The sequence below is a fragment of the Oryctolagus cuniculus genome, chromosome 2 (genome assembly GCF_964237555.1).
Source record: "Oryctolagus cuniculus chromosome 2, mOryCun1.1, whole genome shotgun sequence".
Classification (NCBI taxonomy): Eukaryota; Metazoa; Chordata; class Mammalia; order Lagomorpha; family Leporidae; genus Oryctolagus; species Oryctolagus cuniculus.
Window position 1 is genome coordinate 76,049,913 of NC_091433.1, and position 18,935 is coordinate 76,068,847.

Consider the following 18,935-nt stretch of genomic DNA (forward strand, 5'->3'; position numbering starts at 1 on the left):
AAAGGAAGCAAATCCTTGCATTTACACTAATATGGGTGAACTTGGCTGCGTTATGGTAAGTAAAAAGACAAAGTGCAAGATCTCACTTATTTTGGGATCTAAAATAGTTGAATTAAATATTTTTGGGTTTTCTTTAACCTACTTTTAAATATTTTATGGGGTCCACAGGCACAAGTACAAATCTTAATTTGCATATAAAATAGTTAAACTCATCAACACAAATACTGGAATGGTAGTTACTAAATATTGCAGACCAGGGAAAATATGGAGATATTGGTAAAGGGGTACAAAATACCATCTATTCAAAATGAATAATTTCTTTCTTTCTAAGATATGGCAAAGTAACTTTAATGACAACTATTTTATTGTACACTGGAGTTTTCTTAGAGAGGAGATCTTAAATGTTCTCAACCCATTCTGCACACATACTCAGAGGAAAGCAGTAAAGAGCTCAAGTGATGGATATGCTAATGAACTTGATTGTGGTGATTATTTCACATTGAGTAAGTGCATAAAATTATCAAATTGTAACCTTAAGTATAATCAGTATAAAGTTGTCCTGAATAAAAATATAAAATAAAATAAGAATACAATTATAAGGAGCCTGTATGATGCTGGTATTTTCACTCAAGGCTGTCATACCTTATTCTAGGTTAGCCTCTTTGCTGTTCTGTGACAGAAGAGTATCCTCATGTTTTCTCCTATCATCAGCCTATGGTTATAACAGGATTGATTGCTTTTGTATGAAGGTATTTTTTATAAGACCAAGGAAAGAGTAGTTGAAACATAATTAAAACTAAATTATGAGATTTGAAACAGAGGTGGGAGTCAATCCTTACTGTAAATCTGAGTAGGAATTCAGGCTTTAAATTTCACTTGGAAATGAAACAACCCAATTTATCATACCAGTTCCTTTTTTTTATTATTTATATTTCAGTATCTGAGCTCCTAAGATACTGAAAAATTATTTAATAATTATTGTTAATTTTTTTTTCCATTTTTAAAACCCAACTCAACCACCAGCCATTTGATTGCAAGGGCCATGTTTTATTCATTCTGAAATGATGACCCAATGCCCAAAGCTAAATGAAAATTAACAAACATTCAATAATGATAATTCAACATATTGCCATTTTTCTACTCTGAAAATAATTTTATTCTTCAAAAAAATCCTGTTCATACCTTTAGTTCATTTCTTAGCTGGATTGTTTATTTTGTTATTGTTGAGTTTCTTGAGCTCCTTATATATTCTGGATATTAATTCTTTATCAAATGTATACTTTGCAAGCATTTTCTCCCACTCTGTCAGTCGCCTCTTTACTTTGTTGGCTATTTTCTTTGCTGTGAAGAAGCTTCTTGGCTTGATATAGTCCCATTTGTCTGTAATTTTTTTTTTTTTTGCCTGTGTGTCTGGGGTTTTATCCAAGAAGTCCTTGCATATACCAATGTCTTGCAGTGTTTCTCCTATGTTTTCTTCTGGTAATTTGTTGGTTTCAGATCTTAGACTTTTGATACACTGTCAGTTGATTTTTGTAGAGTTTAAGATGGGCTGTCGCTTCATACTTCTGCATTGGAAGATCCAGTTTTCCAAAGCTATTTGTTGAAAATGCTATCCTTTCTCCAGTGAGTGATTTTAGCTTATTTGTCAAAGATTAATTGGCTGTATATGCATGAATTAATTTCTGGTGTTTCTAATCTTTTCCATTGGCCCACATATCTATTTTTATGCCAGTATCAGGTTGTTTTGATTAGAACTGCCCTGTAATAGGTCCTAAAATCTGGTATTGTGTTGCCTCTAGCTTTATTTTTATTGTTTAAGACAGCTTTAACTATTCAGGATCTCTTATGTTTCCTTATGAATTTTAAGGTCATTTTTTCTAGACCTGAGAACATCCTTGGTATTTTGATTGGGATTGCATTGAATCTGTAAATTATTTGGGATAATATGGACATGTTCATTGTATTAATTTTCCCACTCCATGGAACAATTTTAGATTTTTTTGCTATATTTGTGGAATAAGCAGTATATAAAAATATAATATGGAATGCAATATCACTAAGGGAGAGTTATAGATTATTGCTATTATTTGGTATTCAAAAAGATATTTTTATCAATATCTGTTTTTGACAACCACAGTTTAAATCTATTTCTCTAGAAGTTTCTGGGGTGTGGTGTGAAGAGCTTCTATGACAACATAAGGCTGAGTGATAGCTGTGGTCTCCCATATTGTTTTCACTGATTCCTGATGTGTCAAGTGATACATCTTGAGATGAGGCTTGTAAAGTGTTCTATGAAAACACTAGTATCAGTCCAATCTGTCCTTCCACATCTCTGGTATCTGAGTGATTTTTCCAAGTTAATTCATCAGGTTTGTATGCCAGAAGGATTTGAGAGGTTAGCTTAGCAACTTGTGTTCTCACAGCATGATACATTATTCTCAGCTCTTTTGCCACTCAGAAAAAAATGACTTCAAAAAATTACATAGCACTTTCCAGGTTTCTGTTTATATCTGTTCCAGGCAATTTGAGTACTAAGGTAATATGCTACATATACACACATACACACATGTTTCTTGAGTTTACTTTTATAGAATACTTTAGTATTTACTGGAATATTTATTAAAATAGCTCTTTTAAAAATTTACTTTATATATATATATATTCATTTTTTAGAGTTATCTTTTCTCTGCTGGTCCACTCCCCATGTGCCCACAAAGCTGTTACTGGGACATGCCAAGCCAGGAGACTGGAACGCCAGTTAGTTTTCCCATGTGACAAAGCCCCCGGTATGAGCCATGTACCTGCTTTCCTCAGGATTTGCATTAGCAGGGGACTAGACAGGAAGCAGAGCAGGACTTGAACCCAGGCATTCTGACATTGGGTGCGGGTATCCTAAGTAGTGTCTTATCCACTATTCCAAATGCCCATATTTTCTCCTTCTTTTTTCAAATCAGGCTAAGGAGTTAAAATCCTACCCCTCCAAACCTATAGACACAAGCAGTGATAAAAAAATGAATCAGCCGGCGCCGCGGCTCACTAGGCTAATCCTCCGCCTTGCGGTGCCAGCACACTGGGTTCTAGTCCCGGTCAGGGCGCCGGATTCTGTCCCGGTTGCCCCTCTTCCAGGCCAGCTCTCTGCTGTGGCCAGGGAGTGCAGTAGAGGATGGCCCAAGTACTTGGGCCCTGCACCCCATGGGAGACCAGGATAAGTACCTGGCTCCTGCCATCGGATCAGCGCGGTGCGCTGGCCGCAGCGCGCCAGCCGTGGCGGCCATTGAAGGGTGAACCAATGGCAAAAGGAAGACCTTTCTCTCTGTCTCTCTCACTGTCTACTCTGCCTGTCAAAAAAAAAAAAAAAAAAAAAAAGATTCAACGTGCCCTAGCTTTGGTATCTTCTTTCCTCAAAAATTTATACTTTTGTATAAATTTATTGTATCTCTTAGAAGCAAAATATATGTTCATTTCTATCAGCAAATTGAGAAAATCACCTGTGCTCTCCTTCTCAGTTCTAGATACTGATAAATATATTTTGATTTACCTACAGAAAAAGCCAGGCAAAATAGTTGTGCATTTATATGTATGCTGATAAGATACAATTGATGTATTATTTATTGATTTCATTTTATGATATTCAACCTACAGTGTTAAACAGATGAAAGACGTTAGGTTGAAAGGACAATACCATTTTTTCTGATTCATTGCAGCCAGTCACTAATTCCCATTATAAAATGAAAGCATTAATTCACTTGGCAACATAGATTTTTAAAGACCTTGTGGGTTTGTTTTGCCATCCTCCAACCCGTTGATTGAAACTAACTGATGGAAATGGCAATGTGGAAATTATCAACAACAAAGAAGGCCTTTATTGCTTCACACACTGGCACATTCCTTTTATTCCCTACAAACATTTTCAGTAATGGGGTGCTTCATGGGATTTGGATGCAACAAAAGTATTTGTTAGGACATTTGAAAGGCAGGTGGATAATTGGCAGAAACATAAAAAGCCATGTGGTTATTACAGACATTGAGAGATAATACTTAAAATCTCAGAGAGGAACGAATGTTCGCTCAGTTGCCTGAGTAAGTTTCTTATCCATTTTGTGTCCGAGGCCTAATACTGCCAGAGCCCCGTGCTGCCCAGGAAGTGGGGCCATTGCCCATTTTCTTCTGAGAGTCATCTGATTATGATCTCTTGCTCTTGTGAAGTTTAGATTCACTAATAATGAATGTGGGGGAAAAAACAACCTTTCTAATTCAGATATTCTATACACAGAATTTACTGTTGAATTCCTTTTCCTGAATAGCAGAATTTTCACACACTTACTTATTCATTATTTGAAAGAGTATTAGAGAGGCAGTGGGAGAGAGATAGAAAGAGATTCTCCATACACTGGTTCAGTCTAAGCATCTACAATACCGGGGTAGGACAAGCTGAAGCCATAGGCCAGGAACTCCATTTGGGTCATCATCCTCTGATTTCCCAGAAACATTAACAGGAAGCTCGGTGGGAAGTAGAGAAACCAGGACTCCAACAGGTGCTCAGATGTGGGCTGCCCATATCACAAGTGGCAGCTTTACCCTCTGGGCAAGAATGCCAGCCCCATACTTGCATAATTAACTTAGGACTTTTGTCACCCTCTAGTAGCAACTGAAAAACAATTCTGCACAGACAATAAAAAAAAAAAATAGAAGGAATACACAGCTTTTCTTTTGCTTGGTTACTGTATTAATTTACATAAAGATGATGAAGAGAATATAGAAAATTCAAGTAAACATGGTTTGAGCACAGTCACAGGAAAACAGTGTCTTAATAAACAACACACAGATAGCTAATATTTATTGAACATCATTGCATGGAAGATAAGCTGCTAAGAGCTTTACAAACCAAATATTCTCCTAAACTATATGTGGTATTTTATACATAGCTTGGCCAGAATTACCTAGATCCAGGATTGGGATCCGCATTGTAAAGATCTGTTCCCAGAGCCGTTCCTCCTAACCCCAATCCATATGTCATAGAGCTTTGGAACAACACAAGATATTTAGCAGCAGATGCTATTTGTTTTGAACATGTTTCTCAGAGCAAATCATTCATTGTGGTTATGTTCATGAAATCCAAATTATTAATGCAAGTAATACCAACAGCTGATACTTGGTTTTTAAAAGCATCATTTTAATAAGATCAATTATCTACCATACACTGGCTGGAATACATGAAAGAATGGAATGTACTGAAATGAGGCATTTAACAAATTGAGTAGTGCTAGTTGGTCACATGTTGGCTGCAATGAGAAGCATCCGAGAGGATGGTTAGAAACCATGTCTTCTTTACAGGGATGCTGGTGATATGGATGCTGTTTTTCCTTCTCTGCTCAGATCTTGATTTTTGGTTCTCTGCTAAACAATATTTAAATTTTCACTTTTGCTGACACCAAAGTTGTTTATATAAATGGGCAATCGTGCGAAGTTTTGATCTATGTATGTAGTCTAATGTGAAATCCGGGCAAACATATGTATTTACTCAAATATTTAACATTTCCCTATGATGAAAATATTCAGAATCCTTTAAATTCTTGTAATGCATTAAACAAATATTAGGGTTTCTTTTATTTCTAACACATTCTTCGGAGCACAAGAGGAGTAAAATACAGCCCTGACTAGTGCACCTCGTTCTACCTACATCAGCATTATGCTAGTAACTGGCTCAGTGAGGCAGGCTAGCCTGTCGCATCCCATCTCCAGGCGTGGAGTCAGCCTTTTGTGTGTGCAATACAATGGAAACAAGTACTTAATTCTAAGTTCAAATAGTACTTAAAAGATTATTGTCTTATGCTAAAAAGAAAATGAATTTAGATTTGCAGAATTTTAGAAGATAACTAGAAACAGTTTAGTCGTCATTCCCATTTTATACTTACATCCAAAAATATAATATTTGTTTCCTTGGATAGCTTTAACATAGTAGAAGTATATTTGTTTGAGTCTCTTATTATTCTGTGTGATGTGGAACAGAAAGTAATGTGTCCTGAGTTGGTGTCCATGCACTTAGATGCCTGAATGCATTTCCTATCTTCTTCTTCTCACTGAATGCTGCTTTTCCTTTAGGGTTAGAGATGGGATGAGAAAAGGGTCTAGGTACTAATGGTATGTCATCATGTTAAAGGAAGTATGATATGTAGTGTCTACTTTCATTAGGACACTTATGAAATTTAAACCTGTACAATAATCAAAGTAACTCATCTCAATGAGCATATTAATGCACCAGGTTCTGTTCTAAGTGTTCTGTAGTCAGCATTAAATAAAAAGAGTTATTAGTGTTATTATTCCTATTGTCAGATAGGAAGTATGGACAGACAAGTTAGGCAAGTTGCCCATGGGACACATCCAGAAAATTGTGAAGCTTAAATTATAATACAAATTGATACCAGAAAAGATATAGGCAGTACATAGTGAGCAGATAGCACCAGCAGACATTGCACATTTATGGAAAAACAGAGTGGAATGAAAAAAAATAAGAAAATATGAAAAGAATCAGAAGAGCATTTATTATTGAGCTGCTAATGTGTGTCAGGGTTTTAGGAGTCTAATTCAATTAAGTTTTCAAAATAATATGATGAGATCAGTGTAATTGCCCTATGTAATAATTCTTATAAAGGAAATTGTATTAATTTCTATTGCTGCTACAAAACTTTACCATCATTTTGTGCTTAAAACAACACAAACCTTATTTTATTTCTCTCTAAGTCTCAATCACGATACTAAAATCAAGCAGTTGGCAAGGCTGTATTCATTTTGGAAGTTGTAGGGGAGGATCCATTTCCTTATTCATTTGGGTCATTGGCATAATGGAGATTCTTGGAATTATGGGAGCAAGGTTCCAGTTTTGTGGCTGGGTGTCAGCTAAGGGCCATCTCTTTTTTCTAGAGATTGTCATATCCCCTGGCTGCTGGCTCTTTCATCTATCCTCAAAGTCAAATAATGCAGGTCAAGACTGTTTTCCTGTTGCTTGCCTTATCCTAGGCTTGTATCCTTTTTAGTCCTACTTTCCCCTTAAGATTAGAGAGGATGCCGCCCGCATAAGGCATGGTGATTCCATCTCAAATTCAGCTAATTAGCAGCCTTGGTGTCCTTTCCTGCCATAATACAACAATGTGTTTTCAGGTTCCAAGATTAGTACATGGACACCTATGGGAGGCTACTTTTGTGCCTCATACAGGGACTCAGTCTGGTTAAGTAACCTAGTAAATATAGCACATCAAATGAGTGGTAAAAAACCATTGAAATTCTAACTGACTTCGCTCTACAGCCCATGTTCTTTCCATTACATTCTTTCTGACTTGATACTGATTGCATTGTGCAAAAAAATGGGGATGGAATTAAAATTGTATTTAAGGTATACCTATTTCATGTATTTTATATATACATAATTAGGAACATAGTGATGCTTCCCATCCTAACCCTCCCTCCTGCACATGCTCCCACAATTCCTTCTTCCTTCCTTATTCCCTCTCTTAATTTTTACAACGACCTACTTTCAGTTTAGTTTATACTCATAAGATTAACCCTACAAAAGAGTTTAACACATAGCAAGAAGGAAAAAAAAATACTGTTTCTCAACAGTAGAGACAAGGGATGCAAACAATCATGGAATCTCAAAATGTCCATTTCACTCAAATACATTACATTTTATGTACTCTATTAGTTACCACAGATCAGGAAAAACACATGGTATTTGTCTTTTGGGACTGACTTACTTTATTAAGTATAATGGTTTCCAGTTGCATCCATTTTGTTGCAAAGACAGGATTTCGTTCTTTTTTATGGCTGAGTAGTATTCCATAGTGTATGTAGACCATAATTTCTTTATCCAGTCATCAGTTGATAGACATCTGGGTTGATTCCATATATTAGCTCTTATGAATTGTTGAAAATAGATCTGCCATATTATTCCACAATCCCACCCCTGGGAATTTACCCAGGAGAAATGAAATCAGCATGTGAAAGATTTTTCTGTACCTTCATGTTTATTGCAGCTCAATTCACAATAGCTAAGGGATTAATTTACATGAGTCCCTCCTAAGATCCCAGAAATGTGTCTGCTGTTCTGTTTCCTTTTTTCTTGACACAACCATCAGGAAACATCACCAAATGTTTCCCAGGAACAAACAAATGCAGGTTATTTAACTTTCTAGAGATGGCACGCAAATGAAGACACTGAGCACAGAGGTGAATGAAGATCTATTGGAATTCAAGGTTGTGGACCTCAGGACTTAAACTCAGCTTTGAAGTATGGTCTGGATTTAGATAAGCAAAGACACTGAAATAGATCAATAACAACATGAATGGGAAACAGAAAAAAAAAAATTGGCAAAGTGAGAGAAGAATTAGAGTAGCTGTTTGTTTCCAAATATCTGAAGAATACTTCTGAGTCTTCTTAACCTGGCCACTGTACTATATATGGAGAGAGGGTTTTGTTTAGTTTTGTTTTTCCCCATTTTATGTATTTATTTAACTGGTTTCTTTGCAAATACTTTGGGATAATGAAGCGAGTCTAGTGCTTTCATCAAAAAAAAAAAAATGAGCCAATCATTTGAAAATGCTTATATAGAAAAAATTGTCATTTCATCAATTAAGTTATCCAGTCACTTTTTGGAACAAGGAAAAGATAAATAAGCTCTCTGGCCTAATGGATTAACTTGTGGGGATCACACTTCATTGAATTGGAAATAGCCTTTAGGAGTTAACAAATTTCTACACTAGAAACTTGAGTTTTTTTCTCCCACTAGTTGCTAATTTTGGTCCTCTACCCTCTTTATTTTTTCTTTTGGCCTCAAAGCCTAAACAGCATCTAAAATTGTTTTAATTTTTTAAAAAAAGTCCTTTTATTTATTTTTGAAAGTCAGAGTTGCAGAGAAAGAAGAGACAGAAAGAGAGATCTTCTACCTGCTGGTTCACTCTCCCAGTGACCACAACCAGCAGGGGCTGGGCCAGGCCAAAGCCAGGAGCCAAGAGCCAGGAGCTTCCTTCAGGTTTCCCACATGGTTAGCAAGGGTCCATCCACTTGGGCCATCTTCCACTGCTTTCTCAGGAGCATTAGCAGGGAGCTGCATGAGAAATGGAGAAGCTGGGCCTGGAACCGCAGGCAGTGACTTCACAATGCAGCCCTGCCTTAATTGTGTTGTTTCTCCAGCCGACTGGAAGCAAGGAAAGTATAAAAGCTTTTGTGCTAGTTGGACATGCTGTACAGGGAACCACAGGCAGGGTGGCTTAAACAAATGAATTCTCTCCTTGTTCTGGAGGCTGGCAGTCTGATAGTGACCTATGGCAGGGCTGATTTCTTCTGAGGAATGTGAGGGAGAAGCTGTCCCATGCCTCCTTCCTAGTGTCCCTGGTCCTACAGATAATTCCCTCCCTGAGTTCTACCTGTAGGTTTACATGCCTTTCTTTCCACATGCAAAAATTTCCTTTTAATAAAGACACCAAGGGCTGATGTTTTGGTGCAGCTTGTTAAGGTGTCAGCATTCCATATCAGAACGTGGGTTCATGTCCTGGCTGCTCTGCTTCTGGTTCAGCTCCCTGCTAATGCACCTGTGAAAGCAGCAGAGGATGACCCAAGTCCTTGGGCCCCTGCCACTCAGATAGGAGACCTCAATGAAACGTCTGGCTCCTGGCTTCAGCCTGGCGCAGCCCCAGCTGTCTCAGCCACTTGGGAAGTGAACCAGTGGAAGGAAGATCACTATTCTGTCTCTCCCCCACACCCCTACAACCCTCATTGCTCTGCCTTAAAAATAAATAAATAAATCGTAAATAAAACACCAATCATACTGTATTAGTGCAACACCCAGGCAATTTCCACATTTCTAAGTAAATTCACATTGTGAGGACTAGGTGTTAGGATTTCAACATGGGAATCTTAGAGATACAGGGAAATCCATAACACTTTACACATAGCAGGAGGACAATGCCATGGACTAATTTCATTAAAGCAATAGCTACACAAAATTGACAGAAGTCCAACCTTTTAAGTTGGTTTGCTATTTCAAAATGACAATATATCTTGGAATGGATTCTGAAGATAGGCCTTATATTTGTTAATATATGGCTATCCAAAATATTATACATAATATACAATTATTCTAGTTCTTATTAATATTTACTTTAAAGATCTTGTTGTTTTATTATATTCTGTGAAATTTTAATAAAAGGATAGAATTGTGTGAGAAATCTCTACTGATATTTACAGATGCTTGCAAAATAAATATAACTATCTTTTAAGCTTTTTATAAATTCTAACAGGCATGTAATGCTCTGTGATTATTTAATAAAATATTCCATTATTTACCTTATAAAATGAAATGAATTGAGTGCATAATTATTTTTCACATTATGTAGTTTCTTTTGACAAAATAGCTTTCAGGTAATGGCTTTTTTGATATCAAAAGAAAGCTGGAAGGACTTTTCCTCATCCCTCTCTCCTCTCCTTCACCTTTCCTCCTTCCTCTTTCCCCTTCTTTCTTCTTTTCCTCTTTCTCCCTTTCTTCCTTCCTTTAATTCATATTTATTGAACACCTTCTCTCTGGTAATCACTCCCCTAACTTCTGGGGACACAAATCCCCAAATAATTCTAGTGACAAATAACAAAGAAGAAGTAGAATCATTATATTCGTAGTTCCTGCTGAGGAGGGGCAGAAGGTAGGAAACCTGCATAGGAGGAACATATTGAGTAGGTCAGGGCTCAGGACCCAGAGATCAGGTGAAATCTGAATAAAGACTGAGAAAGTAGGAGGACACACATGGAGCATCTCATCAAAGACTGTGGAATTAGCAACTGCAAAGGCTGAGATTGCAGTAAGGTATCCTCTTGTACAAACAGCAAGTGGTGGAAAGGAAGGGAGGCTTGAGGCAGAGGAGTGACATGACCTTTATTACCAGGCTGGTCTACTTACTCAGTTGAAAATGAAAGAAAGGGTCAAAGTCAAATGCGGGGGAGCAAGTAGGGAGATGCTATTATGATTCAGATGAGGAATGCCCCAGGGAGGTGAGACATAGTCATTTTCTGAATGTATCTGAAGTGGCAAATGAAAGGACTGCATGAATGAAGCGTGTGTGAAGTATAACGCAGAGCAGCCAGAAAGGACTCCACGGTTTTTGGCTTCTGCAGTTGGAAGAATGAAGTTGCCCTTCTCTGAGGGAGGAGCCGGCCAAAAGCACATATCAAGGGCTCCTTCTGATCACGTTGGAATGGAAACTGCATAACCCCGGGTGTATCATTTAGATAACTGCATTTCTAAATGGCCACATGCATTGCCACCGTTTTCCATTTTGTTTTTTACCACATTAGATTTTAAGTACTTTACAGAGAGTAGCTTTTACTTTCCTGTCACCGAAACTCTTGAGTGTCATGAATATAGTAGGTAAGGAGTAATTAAAGCTTATTTGAAATCTAAAACCTCACTTCAAATAGTTAAAAAAATAAAAGAATTTGGATATGAATGCTGAACACTTCATATTATTTTTGTGTATATCTGGCTAAGAGCTTAAATTAATTTTGCTCTAGGTTTTAAATAATTCATTATTATGAACATACGTAAAACAAATTCTATTCTGCATATTTGTATTTATAAGAGCATTGATAGATTGTTCTGTTAATGAAAGCAGTATCTGTGGAAAAGGAAAACAAATTCTTTGGAACCAGTATTTCCCTTTATGGTTTTCTTTTGACTATCCTATTTAGAGAGTAACATGTAATGATCACATTAATTGGCATTTATTAAGCAATTAAGTATATGTTCCAAGAAAAAGAAATTTGCATTTCCTGATAATATTTCAATGATTGATTACAGTTTTTACTTTAATTAGTTATAGCTCCATGATCAATTGTTATTAAATATTCATTATGTCAACTGTATTTTACAAAACAATGAAACAAAGTCAAAGTATAATCCTATTTTAAAATTAGCGTCAAGCATATTTATGCATACATAATTTATGTTTAAATTTTCATATTTATTTTCTATATAAAGTCTAACCCTGATCTCTCCCTTTATTCAAAAACAGTGCACATGGTAAAAGCCAACATCTTGCCTTGTATTCCACGGGGGACAACCAGGACAGTATAGCTTCCTGGAAATTCTGGAACACATCCATCCCTCTGTTTTCACTCAGTTAAGAACAGTAGATGGTAAGGAAGCAAGAGGGAACACAAAGAGAAAACTTTCTCAAAATTCATCTTATTTTGCCATTTTTTTTTTTTAACACGCAGGGTTAGACAGAGAGAGAGAGAGAGACAGAGACAGAGAGAAAGGTCTTGCTTCCGTTGGTTCACCCCCCAAATGGCCACCACGCCAATCCGAAGCCAGGAGCCAGGTGCTTCCTCCTGGTCTCCCATGCAGGTGCAGGGGCCCAAGGACTTGGGCCATCCTCCACTGCTTTCCCCAGGCCACAGCAGACAGCTGGACTGGAAGAGGAGCAACCAGGACAGAACCAGTGCCCCAACCGGAACTAGAACCCGGGGTGCTGGTGCTGCAGCGGAGGATTAGCCAAGTGAGCCGTGGTGGCCGGCCTCTCATTGCCATTTAAAAGCTCAGTAAGCCGGAACATCTGTGCAGGAAACAGAAAGTACACATAGTTTTCCATATTTTCGTAAATCCTAGATTTGGAGGTGAAGAGTCAGCAACCTAAAATGGCCAATGTATTAAAAAAAAAAAAAAAGATGAACAACTTAATAAAATCTTGCTCTTTTAGACAAATTAAAAAAAAAAGAGAGAGAGAAGAGAGAAAGAGGAAAACAGAAAATTCTTAGACAGTATCAGTTTAATCCAGGATAGGAAGTGATGTGCAACATCATTAGCCACTGAGGAAATGCAAATTGAAATCACTACACACCTATCAGAATCACAAAAATTATGACCACACCTACTGCTGGCGAGAATGAAGAGACACTTTATCATTCACACTTTGCTGTTGAGATGATAAAATAGTCCAGACACTTCAGAAACAGTTCAATAGGTTCTTAAAAGTAAAGCATGTACATATAGCATCACTCACCAATTGTTCCCCTGAGGATTTTCCCAGAGAGATAAGGCTTATATAAAAGCAAAAGCTGTACACAAATGTTTATTGCAGTTTTATGTGTCATGGCTTACTTGGATGCAGCTCAGGTTTGCTTCAAATGGTGAACTGTTGAACAAACACATATTCCACCCTTACTATGGAATAACTATCAGTACGAGAAACGTTCTGGGTGACTCTCCAAAAGCTTGTGCTGAATGAAATAGGCAATCACAAATGTTAATATTGTAGGGTTCCAATCATATGACACTTTTAAAACAGCAAAATTCTAGAAAAGGAGAAAAGATTATCGGTTGCCTGAGATTAAGGTAAGGGTGAAAAGAGGAGTGGATGTAACTGTAAAAGTAACATCAGAAATTTTGTGATCAGGGTGCAATATTGTGGCTCTATCAGGATTGATATTCTGGTTGGGAAGCTGCATTATAATTTTGCACGAGGGCCCCATTGTGGATAAATTACATAAAGGCTGATAGTTTACTGTTTCTTACAACCACCTGTGAATCTTCAGTTATGTCACAATAAAAAAAAAAAAAAAACTTAGTTAAAAAGCTTCCATATACACAATTAAAGTTTACTTTCTAAAATACAGGAACAATTGAATTTTCAATAACACTTTTTAAAAAGAAACTATATGGGAAATGGCATCCTCTCAAATATCACTTACTTCTCCATCAATTTAGGAAAAGAGTTACAAGTGGTTTCAATTAAAGATGCAATTGGGTGAACAGAAATCTATGGCTGAATTTTCATTTTAATTAAATACGTGGATATTTTACATTTACATCTGACCAGCTTCTGCAAGCAGCTATGCAGTGAAATCTCGAGAACAGATTATCACTCAAAATTTAGTAAAGATGACCATGAACAAAGCGAGACATTGTTAGCAACCAGTAATAATAATTTACAGTTCACCTCCCTTATAAAGTATGCCAGTTTTCATCTCTGGAGTCTGTAGTAATTACTCATTTGCTTACAAAAGAAGCTTAGATGTATCACTCATATGTTATAACATTCCCACGTTTTTGAAGGATCGCTAAGTAGCTTTGTGCTATTATACAGGATTTCCTAGAGCATAAACCTGACGCCTAGTAAGATTTCAGCAGTAATAATGATGGTAGCAGAGTAATGGTGGCAGCAATGGAGACAGCTGGCAGTTTTGAATGTTTACCACTTCCTGACATTCTTCTAAGAGATTTAAATATTTACACATACCTAATTATCATAGCAACTCCTATAAACAGGCATGGTTATTATATTATCATCATCTTCTCCCTTCCCACTTTTCATATACGTAAACTGAGCACAGAAATCAGCCTGGAAGGAATTGTCCATCAACAGTAAATTGTAGAACCGGGTTACCTCTCCAATATAGGCAGTGTAGCTCCTACCATTCCATGTCACAGATGTCCATTTTGTATTTCTCTATAAGAGGGGTTTTCCAAAAATTCATGGACAATGTGTATTATGAAAAAAAAAAAAAAACACTTGTGCATGACTTTGAGATATTTTGCACTAAAATAAACTTGTTTTAATCTAATTTTCCATGAACTCTTTGAAGTTCCTTGTCTAGTTTCTTGCAAAGTGTTCATTAAGCACCTTTTATTGATTTATTTACTTTATCATAAACATTATGGTTCTTTGAATTTTAATAGATTTTTATCCTACTATTCTGTATATACAAAAAAGTTACTTACTTTAATAACTTTCACTGCATTTTCTGGAATTTTTGTAAATATTGTATGCCTATTAGCTTTCACCTGTCATTATTGTTGCTGTTTTTTTGAAAGATTTATTTGAAAGTCAGAGCTAGAAAGAGAGAGAGAGATCTTCCATCTGCTGGCTCACTCCCCACATGGTTGTAACTGGCCAATGCTGGGCCAAGCTGAAGCCAGGAACCAGGAGTTTCTTCTGTGTCTCCCACGTGGATGTAGGGGCCCAACCAATAGGCCATCCTCTGTGGCTTCTTCCAGGCCATTAGCAGGAGCTGGATCAGCAGTGGAGTAGCCGGGACATGAACCTGCACCATATGGGATGCCAGCATCACTGTGGCAGTGTTACCCACTAAGCCACAACAACACAGGGCCCTGTTTTCTAAAAAGTCGTAACAGAGGGTCATTCACTAATTTTGAGAACACATGTTTTGGTAAAGATAGGCTAAGCTATCTTTTAGTAACAGAGCAACTGAAAAAAAAAAAAATACCAGGACTAACACAATAAAGATTTATTTTATACTGATGTGAAGTCGTTACAGCTCAGTTATTTCTCTCATTCATTTGATAACTATACTATCTGGGTTACATAACATCCCTATGGGTCACTAGAAGGAAAATGGAATTTTTTTACTATCTAACAATAATTTATTGGATATTTCAAAATTGCTGAGATGATTTTCAATGTTATCACCACAAAAAAGTGTCTTAGGCGCTACATAGGCTAATTACCCAGATTTAATCATATCACATGGTATACATAATAGCAAAATATCACACTGTACCACATAAGCATTGACAATTAGGTGTCAATTTATAAAATAGTTCTAATGGGCTGCTTCTGTGGCACAGTAGACTAAGCCTCCACCTGAGGCACTGGCATCCCATATGGACACCGGTCCATTTCTTCCCATCCAGCTCTCTGCTGTGGCCTGGGAAGGCAGTGGAGGATGGCCCAAGTGCTTGGGCCCCTGCACGTGTGTGGGAGACCAAGAGGAAGCACCTGGCTCCTGGCTTCAGATTGGCTCAGCTCCAGCCCTTGAGGCCATTTGGGGAGTGAACCAGCAGATGGAAGACATCTCTTTCTCCCTCTCTCTGTAACTCTACCTCCCAAATAAATAAATGTATCTTTAAAAAAAAAAGCTCTGGACAGATTAAACATTCCTATTGAGAACTTTCTGAAAATGAAAATCACCAGGAAACAGACAAATAATTAAAGTAAACTTTGGCGAATGACGATTGCTCAGAACTAGCTGATATTGAACCACCTGATGTGGCCGTGTAGGGCAGTGAAGACGTGCTGGGTCGCCAGGAAATCCACCAGACGCGCTTTGCTGCTGGGTCCAGTGGCAGCGCCATCTTCCCTGTGCCTGTGCTGGGGTTTCCCAGTGTGGGGGCCACACGACCACGTCCACTGGCACAAAGTGTGCGCGTGGCACCTGCGTGTGGGCTCTGGATGGGCTCTTCCTTTCAGCCGCTGGGCCAGGATGCCACAGTCGCCTTTCTCTATTCTTCAATGGCAAACGCAGGTGCAGAACTGAACTGCAGGGTTAGGCCTTGAAATCTACTGAAACACAGTGCGCCAAGCCGCAGTGGCCACAGGCAGCACGGGAAATCCCCGCCGTCTCCTGCTTAGCTGAGCCTCTCTGCCATGCTGCCCGTGGCTAAGGGAAAGAGGGCTAATTCATCCTGGAGAAAACCAGAATCCTGGACTGCATCCTGGGATGGCTCAGGCAAACCCTTCACGATGGCCCGCATGGGATCCGCTTCCTGCACCTTGTCAGGCTCCTCGGTGATGTGCGTGGTCAGAGACTTCTTTGCAGGCTTTGCAAGCTTGCATCCGCGAACTGAAGACCTCGGGATGATGCAGAGTCCGGCGATGTCTTCCCTTGGGGCCCCGGCTCCAAGTCCGTGGCGGACAGGTCAGACGCAGAAGGTAGCAGCCCTGCTGAAGTTCCTCCACGGCCACTCTCGTCAAGAATCCATAGAAGAACTCGGGTTCTTGGGGAGCATGGACGATCAGCACTTTCTTATCTGTCGTGTTGCAGGAAGATGTATTCTTGCAGAGTCTCTGTGGCAATCCAAGCATCCCGGGCCATCACTGGCTTCCGGGAGCCGAGCAGTCTCAGGCCTGCGCCCCCCGGGGAGGAGCTGCAGGAGGAATGCCTATGGCCTTTCTGGGTTCTGTCCAGCAAATAGTGTTTAGGGCCTGTGCTCTCGCCAACTGGAGGCCTCTTGTGCCTGCGCCCTGCCCCCTAGGCAGCCAGTGACTGAAAACAGATTCAGGTTGGAGCCGACTGGCCGCTTAACAACGCGTACCGAAATTGACATGGGTCACACCTCTTGACGTTTGTCCGGACAGGAATAATTACCAGGCTCCAAACTAACTGCAAACGCTGTTGAGAAAATAAAGGAGCTCACATACTGAGTAATTAGTCTCCAACGCACGAGTGAACACTGTTTTAAAATATTAATTTGAGATAAAAGTTTTAGAAGCTAAGAATTCTCATTTTGCTGTTAATAAACTACTGTTCTTTCATTATGTATAAGCTAATCCTTTTAGAAGTCATGATCATATGTACAAAATTCCTGCATGATAGATGATGAAGATATTTTTCCAATAGAAAAATAGTGAGAATCGAGTCAGTTTATTAAGGGATTGCTTGTGCTACTCAACAGCCATCCAGACCTATCCCAGATACTTTCTTATCTGAACAAGAAATGTCTATGCATATAGACACTGTGAATTTATTTTCCTGAAGATAATAAATATACTATAGGTCTCAACAAATTGACCCTACTTCATTTAACTTTAGTGTTAAGTATTATTACATCTAGTTAATTTTTGTCAGAAAGACAATACGATGCTTTTCTTTCTTTTTCTTTTTTTTTTTTTTTTTTTTACTATTCATAAGTTAAAGGCATTATTTCCTTTGAAATAAACATTTTAGCAGAAAGTGAATAGGACAGAGAGAGAATCCTTAAATTCTGGAAATAGAATGGGGAAGACAAAGACTCCAAACATTTGCCCAACTGTGGGAGTTTAGGAAGAGGAATATGAAGTGTCACTTTATTTCCCATGAGCTAGGTTGTGGCTGTCTGTGGATTGGGCACATGTAGTAAAAAAACACAGTTCAAAAAACAGAGAACGGGTATCAAATCCATCAAGTTGTAAAATGCCTCACTGTTGTACCACTCAAAGTGCTCATATTAAATTTTATTTCACCAGTAGTGAATGATGATTTGAAAATAACTCTAAATAACAAGGATATATCATATTAAAATTATTGTTCCAGGGCCAGCACTGTGGCTCACTTGGTTAATCCTCTGCCTGCGGCGCCGGCATCCCATATGGGTGCCGGTTCTAGTCCCGGATGCTCCTCTTCCAGTCCAGCTCTCTGCTGTGGCCTGGGAGGGCAGTGGGCCCCTGCACCCACATGGGAGACCAGGAGGAAGCACCTGGCTCCTGACTTCGGATCAGTGCAGAGCCGGCCGTGGTGGCCATTTGAGGGTGAACCAATGGAAGGAAGCCCTTTCTCTCTGTTTCTCTCTCACTGTCTGTAACTCTACCTGTCAAATAAATATATAAAAAAATTATTGCCCCAAAATATTGTCTTAATGTTTTATAACATCAGCCTCTTCTTGCATAAAGAGGATTACATGTTCAGGACTGACTTTGTTTTTCGATCTTATTGGCATTTTTTCACATCCTGGTTTATATTTAAATGTAAATACACATACTAATTATGATAGCATTCTAAGAGTATATATGATTGCTATTGGCTTTGAAGAACTGATGAATATCTGCTATTTAATTATTAATTAATTCAGGGAATTTCTCACTCACATACTGCAAATTTTAAAGTAATCACAAGTCATTAAACTATGGTAATGTAACATTCTGAACCATTGGTTTGACAAATCTATAAAACAAAGTTTTACAAAACTACACTTGCAACAGCACTGATTCAAACAGACGTCTCTCTCTTTCTCTTTTGTTTGCTTTTTAAATGTTAGCTCCAACATATAAAAGAGAACAGGCAGTATTTCTCTTCTTGGTCCAGCTTATTTCACTCAACATGATGTCCACCAGTTGTGTCCATTTTGCAGCAAATGTTAGAATTTCATTCGTTTTTATAGCTGGATGGTGTTCCATTG

The 18,935-nt window shown here is 38.3% G+C and overlaps 1 protein-coding gene across 2 annotated transcripts in view; it reads left to right on the forward strand.

Moving 5' to 3' along the window:
* SGCZ (sarcoglycan zeta) overlaps positions 1-18,935 on the forward strand; it is a 1,210,308-nt gene that overhangs the window by 593,436 nt on the left and 597,937 nt on the right. The window lies entirely within an intron of this gene.